The sequence below is a fragment of the Cryptotermes secundus genome, unplaced genomic scaffold (assembly GCF_002891405.2).
Source record: "Cryptotermes secundus unplaced genomic scaffold, Csec_1.0 scaffold455, whole genome shotgun sequence".
Lineage (NCBI taxonomy): Eukaryota > Metazoa > Arthropoda > Insecta > Blattodea > Kalotermitidae > Cryptotermes > Cryptotermes secundus.
In genome coordinates this window covers 506,698-527,673 of record NW_019734967.1, presented here as the reverse complement: position 1 = coordinate 527,673, position 20,976 = coordinate 506,698, and positions in this window count along the sequence as shown.

Here is a 20,976-nt window from a genome sequence, read left to right as displayed (position 1 = left end):
CAGTTCTGGGGCTTTATGAAGGGCTCTAAATACCTAAAATAAGCCAAAGTTAAAATTGCAGATCTGGCAGACAGATTAAAAGTTTTTTGATTCTTTGGATAATATCTATTGTTCAGATTGTAATTCTGACACTTTAAATTATGTAGGTTTCTTGAATATATGCGCTTCTCATCCCGTATGTTAATTATGGGTGATACTAGACATGCTATCTTTGGAAAAAGACATCTGAAGTGTGTGAAGGACAAAATTGAAAGCTTCCAGCTTTTACTTATATGGTTGTGAGGTTGGCAAGTAACAGTTTCAGTTTACATATTAAACAAATAAGCCTACTTTCTCAGGTGAACATTTATGTTAGACCTCCATTACCAAATTTCATCACAGACTGTTAATCAGTTTCAGAGATTGACCTTAACATTTGGCATGCACTTTGTGCAAGGAATGAATAAGAAGCAACATAAGGGTCACAATGAAAGTTACACCCATTTTGTGTTTGAAGCTCGGGAGTTATGCATTAGTTCCAATGCCCATCAATTGTTATTGGAATTGTCATATCACATAACCTAACTTCATGTAATGTTAAATTATATTAAATCACCATTCAGTTATGGCAGTGTTCCGCAACCTTTTTCTGCTCGCAGCACACCATGACTCAACACGGCACACCAAAATGTTATTCCCCTCAAAAACACATGATATCAGACAATTAATATAAATATGTAACATGATCAACTTATTACTATAATATTATTATTTTATTATCATTAAACAGAAATTGACTTGTGCTTTTATTAACAATTAATGAACTTTAATTCACTGTAGAGTGTAGAAAATATACTTCTATTACTATTAAAGTAAATACTGTAATTCTACTCATAACTCCAATGTGATACTTGCGCCTGCGTAGCTGCACACAGGTGACTGATCCATGGTGGAATCGTTGACAACGCAAATCTCATTTCTTCATCGATGGATTTGAGCCGCTCCCTCTTTGATGTCTTAATTTCAGTTAACGTCGAGAAGCGAAGTTCACACAAATATGTAGTTGAATATGGTAATAACACATTAACTGCCATCTCAGAGATAGCCAGGTATTCACTCCTTATTGCCAACCAAAATGTATCCAAAGGCACTTCAAGAAGTTTTAGTTTCAATGTTCTGTCTGCTTTTAAATCTGCGAGTTCCTCTTGTATATTAATTGGAAGATGTTCTGAATTCGCAACGAATGGATCACAAACCCAGTCGAAATCTTGTACACTCTCTCCGAAATATTTTCTGAATTTCTGCTGCAGCATTTCTAAATATTCTTCAATTGTGTCCATCACCACTTTATTGCCGTCAGCAAGTGACCATACAGTCGGGAACATCTCAAACAACCCATCTGTAATTCTCTATATCCACAAATTCAGCTTATTTACAAATCCTTGTAACTTATCCATATTAGTTAGTTTATTTTCGTTCCTCCCTTGCATCTTTCTGTTCAGCTCATTCAAGTGTATGAAAATATCGGAAAGATATGCCAACTTACATACCCATTCATCATCTGCAAATAAATCTGCATACTCATGCCTCTCAACAGTCAAAAATGCACGTACCTTCTCATTAAGTTCAAATATTCACATTAACACTTTTCCTCGTGATAACCAAAATAGCGTTATAAAAGGCAGGGAAACCTTTGCTAATCCCTGCAGTTTTAGTGAAAAGCACATACACAGAACATGCAGCAAGTATATCAAAGAAGCTGCGTAGATGCGAGAAAAATAAAAATAAATCAGTAATGAAAACTATGATATAACATTACTGTACATAAAATATCATGGCATGCAATAAAGAATAAACAAGCATCTTATTTAATCAGTGCAGTGGCTGAGAATAAAATACAAGCATATGAAACATGGTAACTGGGATAAAATAAAACTAATTAAATCCGACAATTAATTTCTTACAATAGGTAAAAGTTTGCGTCACACCTTTCACCTTGTGACAGCACACTGGTTGCAGAACACTGATTTATGGAAATGAACACTGTACATGAATAAAATTAATGAATAAGTAATTATGACCATTTTGAATTATAGAGTGTCATCATGAAAATGAAATCAGACCTCGAGACCCAATTCGATGCCGAGAATGTGGGTACCGCATCATGTACAAGAAAAGGACAAAAAGATGTATCCTTATTAAGACTATTGAATGTCATTATTCTCATTTCAAGTGTAACTTCTGTTTTCCTCTGCTTTCACTGCCTGAAAATTTTGACATACAGTGTCAAAAGTTGCCTTGCTCACGCATTTAATTTTCTGCACTAAGTGTTGCATGAGAAATTTCTGTGTACAGTTATAACTTATCACCGTCCAAACATTTGGCTTCTCAGCTGCAGTGAGTCAAAATTATAATCATCTAATCAGTATAATATAGTTTAGCTCATGGGCTAGTGTGCTAGGTTCCTGCATAGATGGTCATAGGATTGAATCTTATTCAAGTCAGAATTTGTAATTGTAATTGTAAATTACATACAACCGCCAACAGTTTCTGGAAATAACTGACAGTAGGTGTCTAATATTTCCTCAACAAAACAAGATTCCCTAAGAAAAGGACACCATTACTAGTGTAATGCACATTGAAGATTTAGTGGAAAGTTCCATGCACATTTTAATGAGGCAGAAGAAAACATGGAAGTTGTGCTTTTCTGATGATTTTTTTTGCCCTTCATCCAATATTCTAAAAATAAGATAACACGACATTTTGGAAACTGGATCTGTTTCTGCCCTCGGGTGATGGGGCAAGACATCTATTCTCTTGGGTCCCACAGAAAGAGCTAACCTCAATCACTGGACCTAAGAGGTTGGCTCTTCCTAAGGGACCCAATGGAATAGGTGTCCCCCCCCTCACCTAAGGACAGAAACAGATCTGGTTTCCAAAATGTTTTCTAATTTTTAGAATACTGGACAATGGACAAAGTCCAAAAACCCAGTAATTCTGAGTGTTGTACTTTTATGTAATGTAAGAGTTCTGATGATTGTATCTGGATGAAAGCTGTCTGCACTAAAAAGTTTTTGCTATAGATCTCCCCTACCAATTTTCAGACTGTCTCAGGTGTAAGTGATATACAGCCATTTGGATGCAGTATTAGTAAATAGAGTTTTTACTAATACACAACAGTAATAAAATGACTATGCTGAGAGATATAGATAAATCTTGAGTACATCCTTGCCAGGCTGTGAGGCTGTGTAGAGCTAGTAGGGCTTTAAATACTGGCTTGAGGGGTTAATTTTTTTCACAGTGTGCATCCTGTTGTGTGTCATAAACATATGGTTAAGTAAGGTTATCCACCAGCAACAATTTTGTGTTGACAGATAACCTTACTTAACCATATATTTGATGGGGTTAAGTTTTATATACAGTCAACTCTTGATTATCCGGGATAATGGTGGGGATGGAAATCACGATAGAAATCGAAAACCCGGTTAAGACAAATTTTATTAAGAGTAGTACTGTAATACTGTACCTTCATAATACTATAGGCCTACCTGTATTTAAATTTATTCAACCTCATTTTTATGTCATCTCATGGCCTATTTATTACTTTTTTTACATTACACTGGAGTATGAATTAGTTATTTCAATCACAGTCTTCAACAACATCCAACACATTTTATGAATATTCACACTTAACACTTAAAAAAATTTAATATTGTTGTTTACTTTTTCGCGGCATTTTCCTTTTTCTGTTGAATACTTAACACAACACGCTTCCTTTTACACCGTGACATTTTGCTAACGCAGTTGAAGATCGATACAAAGATACTAACTGGGGCGATGTATCTGTCCTTGAAACTTTCCACAAATCCTTGCATTCTTTCACCCCTACCCTACAACATTGTGTTAGCATAACGGCACCAAAGAATGCAGAGCTCAGTTCACACTAGTGCAAAAATAGTGTTACAACTCACCATGTGAAACAAAAGTGAATGAATATTAAACAACATTATAAGCCACAAAAAAGCCTCAGTAGCCCCGGTTAAGCCGCAAACCGGTTAATCCACCCCCGGATAATCGAGAGTTGACTGTATAATAAATGTTATGGGCAAGTGATTAGCACTCTTGGTTCATATTTTGGAGGTGCTGGTTAGAAATTTTTACCCAGAAACTAGTTTTTGTAGCTGAGGTGTTTCATATCTTTTTCCATCCAGGCATATGCTAGGAGTCGTATTCACTAATCAGCCTACTAGATGATGCTAAATACCTGTAGTCTGAGCTATTGATTGTTTTCTTAAATAATCCATAAATAAATGAATATTTTATTCCTTTTGTTAATTTTGAACTTTTCTCAGTTTGACCTTAACTCCATAACAAGTGGTTGTGTTTGATGCCCGTTGACCGTGAGAAGCAGTGAGGAGAGATGAATCTGCCCAAGATACCATGTTTTATTGTACATAAATGTTTCCAGTGACTTCGTATTTGTGTGTGAATTGAAATTGTAATTGTAGATATGTTTTAACTTAGTTACTATAGGATTCTGATGATGGTGCATAACACATCGAGATATTGGGTTTTCGAACTTTATCCATCGTCCTGGTTTTAAGATAACCAAGAAAACCAGGACGATGGATAAAGTCTGAAAACCCAATATCTCTATTTTTTAACTTGTTTGGCTGCAAATAAATGGATGTCAAGTATTCCTTCACCGTGCTGTATGCACTGATGGTTATTTGAGCTGAATATGCAGCTGATCCACCTTTTGTTCCATATTGCACAATTTGTAAACCATCTTCAGTTGTTATATTGGCTTTGGAGTATCCTTGAGTTCTGTACATGAGCCAGTGCACATCAAGGGAGCAGTTTTCATGTTGCGTCACTGCCTGCCCTTTCTTGAAAAATGCAACAGTTCCTAATTTCTTGAAACTCCAATACTTGGTCACTGAGCTGACAAATTCCCTGCCTCTAATGGAACCTAAGATATGTTACCATGAGCACAGTAGAAAAGTGCAGAGTTCAGCGGAGACCAAGATATGTTGCTTGCAACAGCATGGTAGTAATTCACTGTGTCACTGCAGGCAACACAGGAGATTACCCTACGTGCGGCACTGGCTGTCTCTATGTAATGGAACCTATGTAATGATTACTACATAAAGGCAACATAAACGTGTCATGTTTTACAAGAACTTAGAGAAGGTGGTCCTCTTCTGCGCTCAAGCATACCTCGTAGTACAAGTTTTCTGACCCATTCTGAACATTTGAAACAGTTCAGTACATCGCTGATGTATTGATAAGAATTCACAATTTGCTGAAAACTTTCATGTCAGTAATTCACTGAACAGTTACAACATACACTACTATTTTACACTATGCAGTGGCACTTGTTGAATTGCATGAGGACTTTTTCAGTCCATTCCCTGTATATTTTGCATATTAACATAACCACCAAGATGAGATATCATGAGTTAATAAACTGCAACTGTGATTCAGTGGCTGTTGTGCACACTTCACAACAACCATTTACAAAGCGAATTGTTGCTGCATAATCCCACTGATTAAGCTAATTCACACACTTTTATTTTATATGTCAAAATTTAATTAATCTTATGATTGCAAATGCAGATCCCAACAAGACACCAGTTTCTTGTGCCAAGCATCTGAACAGTTTATGAAGACTGATCACTGCCAATGCCTGAATGTTTTGAACTTTTTTTTTAGCACATTTCTTTCTCTTTATTCTTGTTGCAAAGTGAGCCCTTGATCTGTTGGTTTTTGACAAGCTGTTATACAAATTTATGTGAACCCATTTGTGAGAGCATTTAGCAGTGAACCTCCAAATGCATTTTCTCCAAGTTTTTCTTCTTAGAAGGATTTGCATAACAGAATGCATTGTTGAATTGTTATGTCTTATTTCTAAGAAGTTAATTCACTCAGACCATAAGAGGGAAGGATTTGAAGAAAGGGAACCTCCAGCAGTGTATTTGATGAATATGTGGATATTTCATCATACTGGAAAGTTATGCAGTGATGTCATGTAGAACATCCACTTCATTCATGCAATTGCTATGTTTTGCTCCCATTTGAAACCTGTGTATAAGGAAAAACCAGTACCTAAAGAAATTCAAAATAATAAACTAGCTTTAAATGAGCCTTGTAAACTGGTGTAAACACCTGTTAAAAAATTCAGTTGGAAGTCTCAGCATTTGTTATTCAAGCTTTTGTATGACTAACTTCTACCATATTCATTTCCAGTCCTAGATATTACCAAATGCTATGTGAAGGCCAGCATTTAACGTCATCTCCATTGAATAACACGCAAAATAATTGATTGTAAACCATCTTTATATAATGTACTACACTTCACACATCTGCATCAGGTTACCTATATATATCAATGGGTGTGATTATATAGTACTGTCACGTGTAGGAGGGTACGCATGATGAAATGACGGGTTCTGGTTCAGATGATTGGATTTATTGACAGCTTGATTACACACACTCTTTAGTTACACTCAAATCAGCTCTATCGCCGATTTGCACACATAAGATCTTCTAATCCACTGTTGCACATACCGCCGCACACACAAAGTATTCTAAATCACACTTGGCATTCCCAGGCAATGGCCCACCATTATTGCGTTTGTCACTGTGGAAACTCTCCATATATTCATTGTAACCATGGAGACTCATTGTAGGCTGTTAACTTCCTATTGTAGCCGTTCCCCAGCAATGACCGTAAGATAGCGCGTTACTGTACCATCCCAATCCTGTCCATGATTGTTTACATAAAACCTGTGTCAGCTCAGTAGTCTTTCCCTTTTCAAGCCACATGGAAGCATTTCTCTCAAAACCAATCTACGATGTCCGCTGGACTTCTTGTAGCTTACCCATCAATGAAAGCATAGTGGGTATAGCGACTGCCTATGGGCTGGATGACTGAGGGGTCGGAGGTCGAGTCCCAGTATGATAAAGAATTTTCTTCGTGTTGTCCAGGCCGGCTCTGGGGCCCACCCAACCTCCCTCCTTTCTAGTGGGTACCGGGGCTTTCTCCGTGGGAGTAATGAGGCCAGGGCGTGAAGGTGACCACTCACCTAGAGCTGGTGCCAAGGTCAAGGAAATGTGGACCTATACATCCACTCCCCCATACGCCTTCATGGAGTAGTGCTTAATTAGTGAAGCACAAGGAAAACTTTACCTTTTTTATCGATCAGTATTTCAACCTTCAGTGAGACAGGCACTTTCTCTTTACATCTATGTCCACACATGCTGTTGAAAGATCATGTATGTACATTTGGTCCTTAAAAGGAGATTCGTCGCTTTCCTTCATGTTTTTCAAGGTCTAGAAGGAGTGGACATTGTCTCTATGCCTGTACACGCCTCCAAATTCTGCCATATAGACACATAAAGCAGTTTACCGGCGCATTTGTTTTAAAAAATGTAAGCTCGAGACTGGCCAAAAAATCGTAATATTATGTAATTGTCTCAATTTTCATGTACCTCTTGTTTAAATTCCCTTCAACGCGTTCTTTTGAATTATCTCTTCATCATTCCGAGTAAAGGGCGCGGTTTTGTGACAAAATAATTATTTTATAATTTTAGAATTTTAACAGACGGAAAAATGTAAATTCGTCGTAAATTTAGGGACGTCTCTATGAGTGCAGTCGAATGATTTTGATTTTAATGTAAAATATTTCATGATCCGTCGCTGGAAATCAAATGCACTATCGATCTGTCTTTCGGTCAATCGAAATCATTCCCTCTCATTTTATCGAAAGGCAAAGTACGGCTAACCTATTTGTCCACCAAGTATTCAGTATCGTGTGTGTTAGGATTCAGTTCAGTGCCACACGTTGCCAGTGTTCGTATTAACGAGAGACGCTGCAAGTATTCGTGGGTGTACATAAATTCGGTTAAATAATGTGTCTTCTAAAAAACGTCAAGAAACCTCTTTCAGAATGTTTTCTAATTGAAAGGTAAGTCATATTACTTAGACTTATTTTGTGTGTGTAAACTTCGATAAATTCTGCAATCCTGATCTCTACATATATTGTACATTACTACAAGATATAAACTACATAACTGCTATTTATTATACGTTCCGGCAACACAGTTCTTGTATAAATTGAATACATGTATACTATTTTTACTTTGCGCGTTTCGGCCATTTATGGCCATCATCCGGTAAATGACTTTACAGTATCACTCTGCTTCTTCTGCACTTATTCCCTGACATCGCCCAGTATTTACAGTTTTTAGGGGAAGGTCATATGCTTTATTTATAGTATTAATGCCAGCTGTAGTTCATATTCAAACTCACTTTAAAATTAATTTTGATTTTAAATTAGGTTAAAATTAAATTAAAATTGATTGTTATTATTAATTGAAGTTTCTTTTGTTGTATTTTTTAAACGTTGGTTTCTTTTTGGTCACGGATAAGTGATCTGTCACACAAGCAGTTATCCAAGACAACACCATTCGCAACTTGTTTTACTACACGAGAGAACTTTCAATTTGATTGAAATGTTTTACTTGTTAAAGTGTATGGTAATTGTTCGACTGGCTTTTAAATATTTTATCCGTGTTTTGTCTTAATGTTTGAACGCCTGTTAGTTCTCTCGTCTTCGTCGTCAGTCATTTTCTCCAGATAGAATTGTTTCACTCCCTTTGTGAATAATTTAATTAGGTTTAGAATCTTATCTCCGTTAAGAAATTTGGGTACATAACTGCCACTTTATACGTAAGAAGAAATACTTTTTATATTATATGCATGTTTATAATATATTTTTATACGTATATGGTAGGCAGATGTGTTTTGTTTATGTAGGATGTCTGTCCGAAATATGCGCAGTGTGTTATAAATGGAACGAATCCGGGTTCAGAGCTATAAGATGAGGTTAGGCAACGATTTCCATGGCGCTCGTTTACTAGATATGATAACTAGTGATTTTCCGCAAACAGTTATTTTTTATGTAAGGCATGGCATCTATGTCTTGGAGCCCTACAACTTTCATCCAAGCCATTTTTCCGTCAAGCAAATACATCGTATCATCTGTTCAGGCCCTTAACACGAATCACAGAGAAAGAAATGCTTTATTTACTCCAGATTCATAGAATTTCCAGTGATCTGGTACGTTGTTCTCAGATGTCATAATAATAGAAAGGCATTTGCACTGCCTAGTATTTCTGTTTGGTGAAAGAAGGAAAAAGCCATATATTAATACAAAACTAATACAAAATTATTCATAAAAAATACATTGTTCTATCCTGAACACGGCAGTCTATAAAAATGTACTAAATGCAAGTTTGTAAGAAGATTTTGTGGCTCCTCCCCTCCGGAAAATATCGTGGCAGCGTCCATGATCAGTGCCTCTCTATTTCGAGCAATACGTCATATACACTATAATATTTCGAATACAAGACACATTTTACACTTTTCTCCCTGATGAAAATTCTAGGGCGTCTTATATTCGAAGTAATACGATTATTGATTTCTGTTCTGTGATTTATTTCGAGGAAATGTGGATGCTACAACACTGGGGTAGTCTGAAACATTACCTCTTTCCACAGTTCACTGCGAAATACCTATCTTAGTCATCCCGCATTTACTACAAATCTGAATGTTTGCTGACTTCGGTTCGTCAAGTTCACACGCCCGAGTTGCGATTGAGGTTCGTGCACTGATACAAAATGAAGGATTTGAATCAGTTGTTATTCATCAGCAGGGCCCGGATTTTTATGACCTGAAAATATTTAAAAAATGACCAAAAAATCCAGAAAAATGATCTAAAATATGACCCAAAAATTTAATATGCAGGGCCCGGATTTTGATGACCTGAAAATATAAAAAAATGACCGAAAAATCCAGAAAAATGACCTAAAGGAGAAAAGAAAGAACACTTCGGTTCCATGTTATTCACATTTCAGAAAACATGAAGAAAAATTCCCTAAAATGGCCAAAAAATGACAAGAAATACCCTTAAAAGTCCAAAAAAATTACCCCCAAAATGAAAAAAATGACCTTAAACCTAAAAATATCAAAAATCACAAACAAAAAATGCCTATAAAATTTACATTTCTGTAACCAGCAGCTCATATCCGAGATTTATATATTTAAGAGCATCGCATAGGATACAAGGACAAAAAGATGACATGTCATCAAAATCTGTGCCCTGTTCATCAGTATAGGTCGCCCAAGCTCTGTTTACCCACGGATGATTAGGTCTTGTTGATTACATAGCACAGCATCATCCTGCGTTTCCACTCGGAGAGTCTCTAGGCTGAAATAAACACTAATACTATATTGTAGCATCCTGTTGCACTTCTCATTTAGTGTTTTTAACATTAAACATAAAACAGTATAAGAGTAAGAACCAGTCCAGGCACTATGCTACAAGTCGGAAGGTCGCGGGTTCAAATCTCGATGAGGTCATTCGATTTTTTTCAAGTTACCTAATCCTTCCAGCCGCACTATGGCCCTGGGGTCAACTCAGCCTCCAACAGAAATGAGTACCAGGAATTAATTAAATAGTTTTCCTGGAGAGAAAAGCACGGCCGGCGCGTAAGGCTGACAACCTTACCGCCATCTTTGAGCTGATTGTCTACATAATGTGGGACCCTCAACGTCTCACAACCCTGTGGGCCTTCACGGCCTGTTTACTTTACTTTACGTTTTACCCCATCATTTGGTGCTGTACAGTCTGAACGTCATACAGTAAATGGTCAAATACGGGATTATGCATGATAGACCGCGTGAAAATAACAACCGACTAGATGCAGACACGGGGAAGGCCGCGGGTTAGGTTCCCGATGAGGTAATTGGATTTTTCAATTGACCTGATTCTTCCAGCAGCACTACGGCCCTGGGATCGACTGAGCGTGTAACAGAAATGAGTACCACGAATCTTTCTGAGGGTAAAGGGTAACCGGCGCGTAAGGCTGATAACCTCACCGCCATATGTAAGCCTATTGTCTAGAAAATGTGGGAGCCTCGACGTCCCACAACCCTATGGGGCCTCCACAGACTGTTACAGGGATAGCTTCACATTTTTACCTAAGATAAAGAAAATGATCCAGGAAATTAATTGTAGTACCTGGTGGCCATCAACTGTTCGATCCTGTGGGACTGCATGACAGTATGATACAGTGGACAGTGTACACCACAATCAGCGCACCCTTCCCATTATTTGGTTCTTCGCCAAGTTTCTTTGGATACAGAGACCGCAGTGACCGCTTCTGTGGTCTAGTGGTCAGCGTTCCTGGCCACAGATCCAGAGGTCAAGATTCGATTCCCGGCGCTACCAGATTTTCTGAGAAATGAATCTCGAACGGGTTCCATTCAGCCTCGTGGGGATAATTGAGGAGCTATTTCAAGGAAATAGCGGCTCCAGTCTAGAAAACCGAAATTCATGGCCGTGAGGATTCGTTGCGCTGACCAGGCGACACCCTCTATCCACTAAAGTTGGCACTAACTTCGCCGACAAGCGGCGGTTGCTCGGTCGGTATAGTCCGCTTGCGGACTAAAGCCACGGAGTTGTTTAAAGAGACCGCATGGCATCATTCGCTGGCCTGCACTTCCAGTGCAGCTAGTACGGCAATTCCCACGATGCAGAAGGGGATGCATTCCCTCGCCTGTGGTTAAATTAGAAGTGAAGATTAGTAAATGCATAACAGTAACAAACTCCATGGAACTGAGCCATTTTTGAGGAGATGCCAGTCGCGCAAGGATTTCCGAAAAAATTATGGAACCCGAAGATTCATTGCCGATCATAGGGGCCACGCGATCTAAGGCATGAACAGTCTTCGCTCCCTCGAACGCTGGGATCGTGGATTAGAATCCCACTCAAGGCACGGATGTTTGTGTTGCCCTGTGTATCGGTAGCGGCCTTGCGACGGGTTGATCACTCGTCCAAGGAATATTACCATATTTGTAAAAAAGATTACGAAACTGCAGAAGAGGCCAAGGCCCAATAAAGCGCTGTAGGACCATGGATGAATGAACGAACGAAGATTCATTACGGTGTTCACAAGAGTCCTCCATTGGTCCTTATCCTGAGCCAGATCAATCCAGTCCATACTATCCCATCTATCTAAGGTCCATCTTAATATTATCCTCCCACCTACGTCTATGTCTTCCCAGTCGTCTTTTTCCTTCTGGCTTACCCACCAAAATTCTATATGCATTCCTCTTCTCTCAATGCGTGCTACATGTCCTGCCCATATCACCCTCCGTGACTTCGTCATTCTAATTATACTTGTCGAAAAGTGGAAGTTATGAAGCGCCGCACTGTGCAGTTTTCTCCAACCTCCGGTCACTTCATTCCTCTTCGGTCGAGACATTCTCCCACGCCAAATGCATAATACTGACGTTTCTTATTCAGAGATCTGGTGTGGGACCCAGTGTGTCGTGATCTAGCACATCCCAAGGATATCTTTTATTGCCCTCTGTAACAAATTATTTGAAAAATCGATTTCAGAACTGTTCTCGCTGAACTAAACATTTATCGCCTTAATTTCAAACGAAGCATAAAACAAGACGGACAAAAGTTGACTCAGACATATCCTTTATGAACTTCGATTGTTGCGTTCTACTCATTAAACTGGAGCCTTGAGTTGTAGCTGCACGCAGTGGTTCTGGTAACTAACCACAGGGACTTGTGGGTTACATTGCTGAGGTTTGAGTAGAGGATTCTGTGGTTTGCAGAGGGAGACTCTGTTCGCAGGTACACGACAAATGTGGGTAGTAGATACAGAAACCTTAATAGTAATGTTTCTTGAAGATCGTGAACTATCGTGGTCTCTCGGTTTCGAGAAATCCCCCCCCCCCCCCGTAAAATGCTATATGTGGCACCGAGGCGTTAGATACATGATTGCAAGTGGCCGTGCCATAGCTCAGGCGGTTAGTAGCCGGTTTCCCACCGCGGCGGCACGGGTTCGATCCCAGGTCAGGTCGTGTGGGATTTCTGGTGAACAAAGTGGCACTAGGGCAGATTTTCTCCGAATACTTCTGTTTCCTCTGCCAATTCTCATTACACCGACTGCTCCATACTCATCATCTATCATCCAGGGCTGGTATAACATGCCAAACAGTGGCCGACCTACCTCGTGGACTCAATCTCACCCCACACTATGAAATTAAAAAATTACATGACCGAAATATTTCAGACCTAAGTTCGCAGCATAAGCCACGCTAAAGAAAAACGTGAAAAACATAATCGTTCCAATATTCAGGGCTGTGGAGAACTGGGCTAGACATGTGGACGTGTGGCTATGTCAGCGTGTGTGTGTGTGTGGGGGGGGGGGGGAGGAGTAGCTATATGCGTATTAACAGGTGACCTAACTAACTTTACAATTTATCACCGTGTTAGCGCTGTAAACCTTGGAAATTCATTCGTAAAAACAGATCTGACCTTCAAAAGTATGTATTAGATGTATGTATGTATGTATGTAAGTATTAGATATGTATTTGTAATGACGAAACCAAAATTCTAACCTTGTGATCTTGTTTGTGGCAAATTCTAGTGTTATGGTTTCAGTCAACTTTCCGATACCCAATTCACGTGACTGTATGTTGTCTGTAGGAGAAGGGTTTATTGAGAAATGAGAAACAGACTTCATGAGGCAAAGTCTTTCAAAACTGTATTTAAAGTTATTATATATAACTACTGCTTTACATATTCTTTTTTAAGAGCAATTAATAGATTTAATTACATTCAAGGCATTTTTGAGGTAAACATTGGTATAGTTTAGTAGAGATGGAAGGAAAGGGACACAAGTAGATAGAAATAGAAGTTAATAGCTGATAATTGATATGAATCTATACCTGCAGATGAATATTTTTCTCAGTCAAAAGAAATGCCCATACATTCAGTTTCTTTGAATGTCACCATCCTGACAGCAGAAATAGTAACATGATAACATTAATGAAATACAACTACTCAAAGTATGTATGGGTGATAACATTTCCAGAGTTTATACAAATATGTTACAACGTATTTTAAATAGTAACATGGAAGCTGGGTTACCTTTCAATCTGAGCAATTGTTTTACCCCCCCCCCCCCATTATCTGGAAGCCGTAAAAATAGGTTCTTACAAAACTAATTACAGCAAACCCTTGTTCAACACAGGAGATATGTCCCCCAAAAGGCAGCATATTTATAAAATTCAAAAGGGATGAACTTAATGGGGATCACAGTTAAACTGGGCATTTACTGTTACATACGCTGAATAACTTATATCGAGCTGGTTATACATATGTAAACACAAAGATAAGATGTCTTTACTTCTTTAAAGAGTGGAGATATTTTTTATATGCTATTACAGCATGTTTGGCAGACCTGGTATAATCAATTTTTCCGTGTTTCTTTTTTCCCAGAAGTATAATGGAAACCTCCGTTGAACAAATCCATGTTGGAGGAGGGTTTGCTGTGCAGATAGTGAAGTTTTCCTCTTTCAAGTGTAATAATTTCACATTTTTATGCATAATACTGCTTATTGGAAGATACCAATTCAAGATTCAGCTTATTTGAAGATTCCATTAAACATTTCAAGGGAAAATCTAGTTAAAACAGCTTGAAAAATACAGAGAGGGCCTGCTAAATCGAGGAAATATTAACATTTTATTTCATATGATATTCTCATTCTTAAGTGAACCTTTTGCAGAGTCTCAATAAGTGGTACAATATTATAATTAATGTTTTACATAAGAAGTCTGTAAAGTTTACTCACAGAAGAATTTCCAAATTATACAGAGTAAGCTAAAAAGAAATTAAATTGTAAATATTTCAAATTTTTGTTGAAATTATACAGTCATGCTTGCTGACTGAACACATACATTTCATACCATGCTCATCTCCTAATTCCATAATTTTGTATGGTTATTTCTTCTTCAATGGTAAATGCATGCAAATCTTATGGGAAACATGGCCTGGAAACAGCAGTAACAATGAAGCAGCGCAAAACAGAAGTGGTTTCAGGTTAACAAACTTCTGGAAAAAGAACAAAACTCATGTAACTCATGCAAAACCACACCACGATGTGGCTCCATTTTCACTGTAACAACATGACTAGTCATTCGAGTTTATGCGCGAATTGTTCCATCCTGCTTATGAAATACAGTAGAACCAAATTTTGCCCAGAACTGGAGACACCCCGTTTCTGCACCAAACCCTTCAATAGATGTTACTTCAACTCTCGTGTCTTTGCATTGTGTGGATGTGGACAGATTTGTTGCCGCTTCAAAGGTACATCCTGCCTCCAACTTGAGGGTCAAAGTGAGCAAAGTATGTTCGTGCATATTGAAGTTTTGGTCCAACAGACTCAAGGAGGAATGTCACTTCCTTCATGTCAACAGTGACAGTGGGTAGGAAAGAAGTTATCAGATGGCTCTTTTCAGGGCCGTTGTGCACTGAGTTTTTTCATGCACTGCATGACCCTGAAAAGGGCCGTTCAGTAACTTTTCCCCTCTTGATTGTCGCTATTGGGGTACTAGCCCCCAACTCATATACACACATAAGCACTTCAATACGCAGCTCACTCTAGCCCTGAATATGGAGGCAGAATGTACTTTTGAAATATCAGCAACACTGCCCACATCCATAACATGCAAAGGCCCAAAAGCAGAGTTAACCACCATGAAAGAAGAAAAATCTTTTCTGAAATGCTCAATAATGCTGTGGTGTTCAGGTAGAGATGACAATGGTGCAGATGCATGGCAACAGTAACACAGCATCCCTCTCAGAAACATACTGAAGGAACCAGCCACATGCACAAACCATATTAAAAGTACTAAAACAAAGTGTAGCTTCTAATTTCGGGTTTTAGTGTTATTCTGAAAAGTGTACTTAAGTTTTTTCTGTTCTAAAGTGTCTCTGAATGAAGCTATGACACAGGTCATTCTTACAACTGTAGTTTTCTGTTTCCTGGAATAGTATCATTCATCTGTCATTTTAGAATGTTCATTTCCTTTTTCACATGTTACTGATCAGTCCATTTTGTATTTCTGATATTCATCTGGGCACCACTTTGTCATGATGGTTTGAAATTACAGGGTGACACTAACTCTTTGACTGGCGCGAAGGGTATTTAAATCCCACCCCTGTCCTGGCAGGCCCTTTAAACCTTACGTCGCTAAAATGCATGTAGTTACTTTTTCCTAAACAACTTCAACAAAAATTGGTTTTTAAAAATGAAATTTTCAGGAACTAATTAAAATACAATATTTTATGCAATAAATGCCTTTCCATACCTCTTTATTAGTTTTTCTTCGTGTGATAAACATTGAAACATGAAAGTTTGCAGAGAGCCACACCACAGCCTGCACATATGATACTTCTTTCTTTTCTAACCTTGTGCTTAGCACTCACGCAACACTTTCTCGGGGCACCATTCTTCTTATTGTTACTGTGAGGAACATGGACCATTTTGTGAATTTTCAAGCCACCCTCTAGACGATTTACTGGCTCTTTCACTGGTGGTCTTTTCAAGGTCGAGGGCGGAGGCGTGACTGCACTCTAGTCTGACGCAATAGATTCGTCATCCACTTCATTCCTTGACTTTTCTCCCTCTCCACACTGTTTGTTTGGTTCAGTCATTTTTCTACACAGTCCAATATAAAATCTTTGAATCTGTAATTTCTCTTCTTGTATTTTTCGTTTGTTGTGTTCTTTTTGAATAGAATGAAACTATTCAACCGCAAAGACATGTTTTGTCCATACCATGGGTGTGAAATAGGGGCCTAGTGGACAAATATTCTTCAATTTCAGGGCGTTTGTCGATTCCTGTCATGAACACAATTCCTAAGTATGTCCAGATTTCATCTGATGTGACATAATTGTAATTGTGTTTTCGAGAGTGAGGAGCTAACTCATGTGTGTTGAAGTGCTGGTGAGCATAGCGATTGGTTTCAGTTGTGATGTGATTTACCAAGTCGTCATCCAGAAAAAATTTTAATCCATGAAAAGGGATGCATTTTATGTGTTATATCAATTTTGATCCCGAAACTATTAGCAAATGGAAATATTGGGGGTACAGTGTCTCCGTACGTTCATGAGATGGGCGTGTCAGGCACCGCACTCGTGGTAGGTAAATGTTCATGATTACTGTCTTGTGGATCATTGTCTATCACTGTATTATTGTCACTATCAACTTCATCCAATTCAGGAATCATTATTTCATCGCCACTATCATCATCAGAACAAATCTCGTTCACAACATTTTCCAGCTGGTCTGTAGGAACACGAAGACACTTGCTGCAAGAAGCCATGGTGAAACTGAATGAATGTGAAATATTTTCTGACCTTTTCCTTTTCAGAGGGTTCTGACAGTAATATAGGACCCCCACAAAGTTTACAAGGGTTCTTTACAAACATGCACAAAAACTATCATATATATGTCTTTGGTTGATGAGTGCCAAGAGAGCAAAGAAGGGAAGAGATTGTCAAAGCGTTGAAACACGCCAACGCCAGGGAACGGCTGGCATCGTCCGGGCGTTAAAACACGCCCACGCCAGTCAAAGAGCTAATATCAGTAATACTGTTTACTTCAAATATTAAGAATTACAATATTACTGGTCAACCACCATCAAAAAATATATAAGTGGCTCCTAGTTGTGGTAACCTCACAGGAAGGATTCAAGTCAGTGTGGCTTTCTGGATACATTAAAATCCTCTCATAATGTGGGCTGGTTTCTCAGTAAATCTGTGCTCAGTTCAAATCGTCACTAGGACACCAGCAATTTTCCCCAAGGTATTCCTCACTCCCTCCAGGCAAATGCTGGGGCAGTATCTTAATAAGGTCATGGCTGTTTCCTTCCAAATCCTTTCCAATTTCTCATTCATTTATCATCCTACCATTGGCTGCTATATAGCCTAGCTACTGAACTATTCTTGGTGGATCAGTCATCATCCATTGGTAGGGTCAATATTGATCCTGATGATGGAGTAGTACAGGGCTCCAGAACACTGGTTTTCAACCAGGAAAGTTTCAAATCTTACACACACACACTGGATGTTTCAGTTAGTGATGTATCACTGAATAGTGGAATTAAATTCCCTTTCAAAACATATTTTTTTGAGAATGCAAAACTAAACAGCTGCAATTTCTTGTCCCGAGTGTGGTCATATTTAATCTTCAGCTCTATTTTTATTTAATCTCCCCACCTGAATCTACTGATACAGCTAGACCCTGTTCTAAAAAGTAGTTGCACTGATGGAAAACAGTGCTTTATTCAATGACTTATCCAATGGACTCAAGGCTAATACAGCAGATCGGGTACTTTTTAATCAGATATTTCATGACTGTGAACTTGTGTTATTTAGAAGTTAAACACAAAATTTTTATTCTTTTGTATTCTCTTACTCAACCCTAAATGTACTTCTAGTGTAAATACTGTGTTGTAGTGTCATGTTTCAGTGTACTTCCAATTGTATTTATTTCCATCAGTCCATCAGCACACCATTTGAACTGAGGTGAGCAGTGGAGCATACATGATGATGGCCAAAATGCCAAAGCATATAGCAGATAATATCTAGTGTGTTTGCTGGACCAGTTCCAAATGTGCTCATGTCTATGCAGTGTAGTGACTCAACCAACCTTGAATATACTTGAGAGTATCCAGCATGTTCACTAATCCAACCAATATACAGGATGTAAATAAACATATGTTACAACGCTCTGTGTCAGACAGATCAGCTCAATGTGATCATATTTTGTTAATACACTCATGCCTGGAAACACTTCGCTTATGCACTGGGGCCTCTGAAATGTGAAGGAGGACGCCCTTACCTCTTACCTCTGCGGCTTACTGGCGATATTTGCTTAACACTTCTCCAAGAGACCTTACTCGAGCTGCTGGAAGCGGTGCCTTTGAAAGTCCATCGTGAAATGTAGTTCCAGCTTGATGGCGCCCCAGCACACTGCATAAATGTTGTCCGTAATTGGATGAAACGTTTGGCAACAGATGGATTGGACATGGAGGCCCAATAACCTGTCCCCCTTGCTCCCCTTGACTCCATTGGATTTCTTTCTCAGAGGGACATGCAAAGCCTTGTGTACAAGATTCTAGTGGAGACACAACATGATCTTGCGGCAAGAATTGCAGTAGCAGCTGGAACCATCTGGGAAATGCTGATAATCTTTCAAAGAGTTCTGCATAACATGGCCAGGTGGTACAGAACATGCAATGAAGTCTGCAGTCAACATTTTAAGTATCTTTTTTAATGTAAAAATGATAACATACCCTAAAACTTACGCATCCTCTCAGAAACTTTAGTGACCCTTAGTGCCAAAAGGAAGCATTTCTGGGCATGGGTGTATTAACAAAATATGATCAGATTGAACCCATCTATCTGCCACAGAGCATTGTAACAAATATTTATTCACACCCTGTATATCTGTGTCTAGTGTGTCCATCAGAACAACCCTTAATATAATCACTTGTTTCCAATTTGAACTATATTTTCCTCACCACCAATGCTAAGTACACTTGTGTTAGACATTACTGGTTGCAAAATGTGGAGTTAACAGATTAAACTTGCTGTGCAGTCAATAACCTTTAGAAATGTACTTGCAAGAGTTCATATTATATCTACTGTGTTACCTGAGTTTATGTAAGCATCTTCATTTTAAAATAATGGACACATTGCAGTAAGTGATTTCTGTATACAATTTGCATTATTCTAAACAATAAGAATAACCCATTTCAAGACCTAATTCAGAGGCATCATAAGCAGATGAACACTTCACGCAGAACATATTTCAATACACTCTCCACATGGTACTGAACTATACAGTGTGTTATCTTGAATCTTAACTAGAAGCTAGTTTGTTTAGCAGTTTTAGTGCTGTTTTGAGCATGTCACTTGTTCCTTCAATATACTGCTCAAAGGACAAAAGGGAAAATCACTTAGGAAAACAATATGGGGTACTATTAGCCAACCTCCCTCAAAATAAGCACAAAATAAAATAAAATAATTAATTTAATGTTCAAGAATTGTGTTGGTTTCCTTCATATTTCTTAGTGACATAACTAATGAAGATGTATGTAACATTAATCTAATAGGGCTAAATGGCATTACATACTAGAAGAGATATTCTAGTGACATTCAGAGTGATCTCAAGTACTTATCCGAATTCCTGGGTGTGACATATAGTTTCTGTCACGCCTACAATCTGCTTTGTCACTAACTGCACAGGGGAAGAAATAAATTCAAAGCTCTAATATAATTCGAAAGTTACACACTATGAGGCTCCACAGTAGCAAAAACAAATTTATTTTCAGTTCAAAATTCTCTGACACAGAAACATTCTTAAATGTTTCATCACCTTCAAAATGGCATTTTTTTTTGTGCATTGTAAATTTATGTTGTTCTGAAGACTTGAGTCTGTATTATATAAACAGTCTAAGGTCACTTTGCTGTATAATATCCAGACAGTTCATAATAAAAGAATGTCTGGTACACACTGTTTAGGCGAGAAAAAAAATGTGTGCATTTAACAACGCTCACTTTCAAACATACACATAAAATGGGGTGAGGATGCAAAACTTTTACCAGTACATTCCATTCAACAAGTCTGAATATGATGAAGTTGCTTATATTTGTGAATGATCTGTCTCATTTACATATTTGGTCCTCGAGTGTTTCGGTCTCATTTAAAAAGAGACGAAGTACATCCAGAACAAGTCCCACAGATCCATCAAACAAATTATTTATTAGCTGGACATTATAACAGAAATACTGCAATTCTACTTAGTTTATTGCCCATCTGATTTGAAAGAATGTAAGGCTGTAAACTGCTATCCTATGTTCTAGACTTCTTCTGATTTAGGTTAGGTGACATTAGATGGAAGTTATTTTTGAACTTTGATCCATACCTAAACTTGAACCATAAGTTAAAAAAAAAAAGTCTGCAATGTGGATTATTTATATTTTCAAGCAAATAACAAAATATTTTGAAAACTGACTATATTGCTTCCCTGTATCCTGAAACAAATGATATGTTCA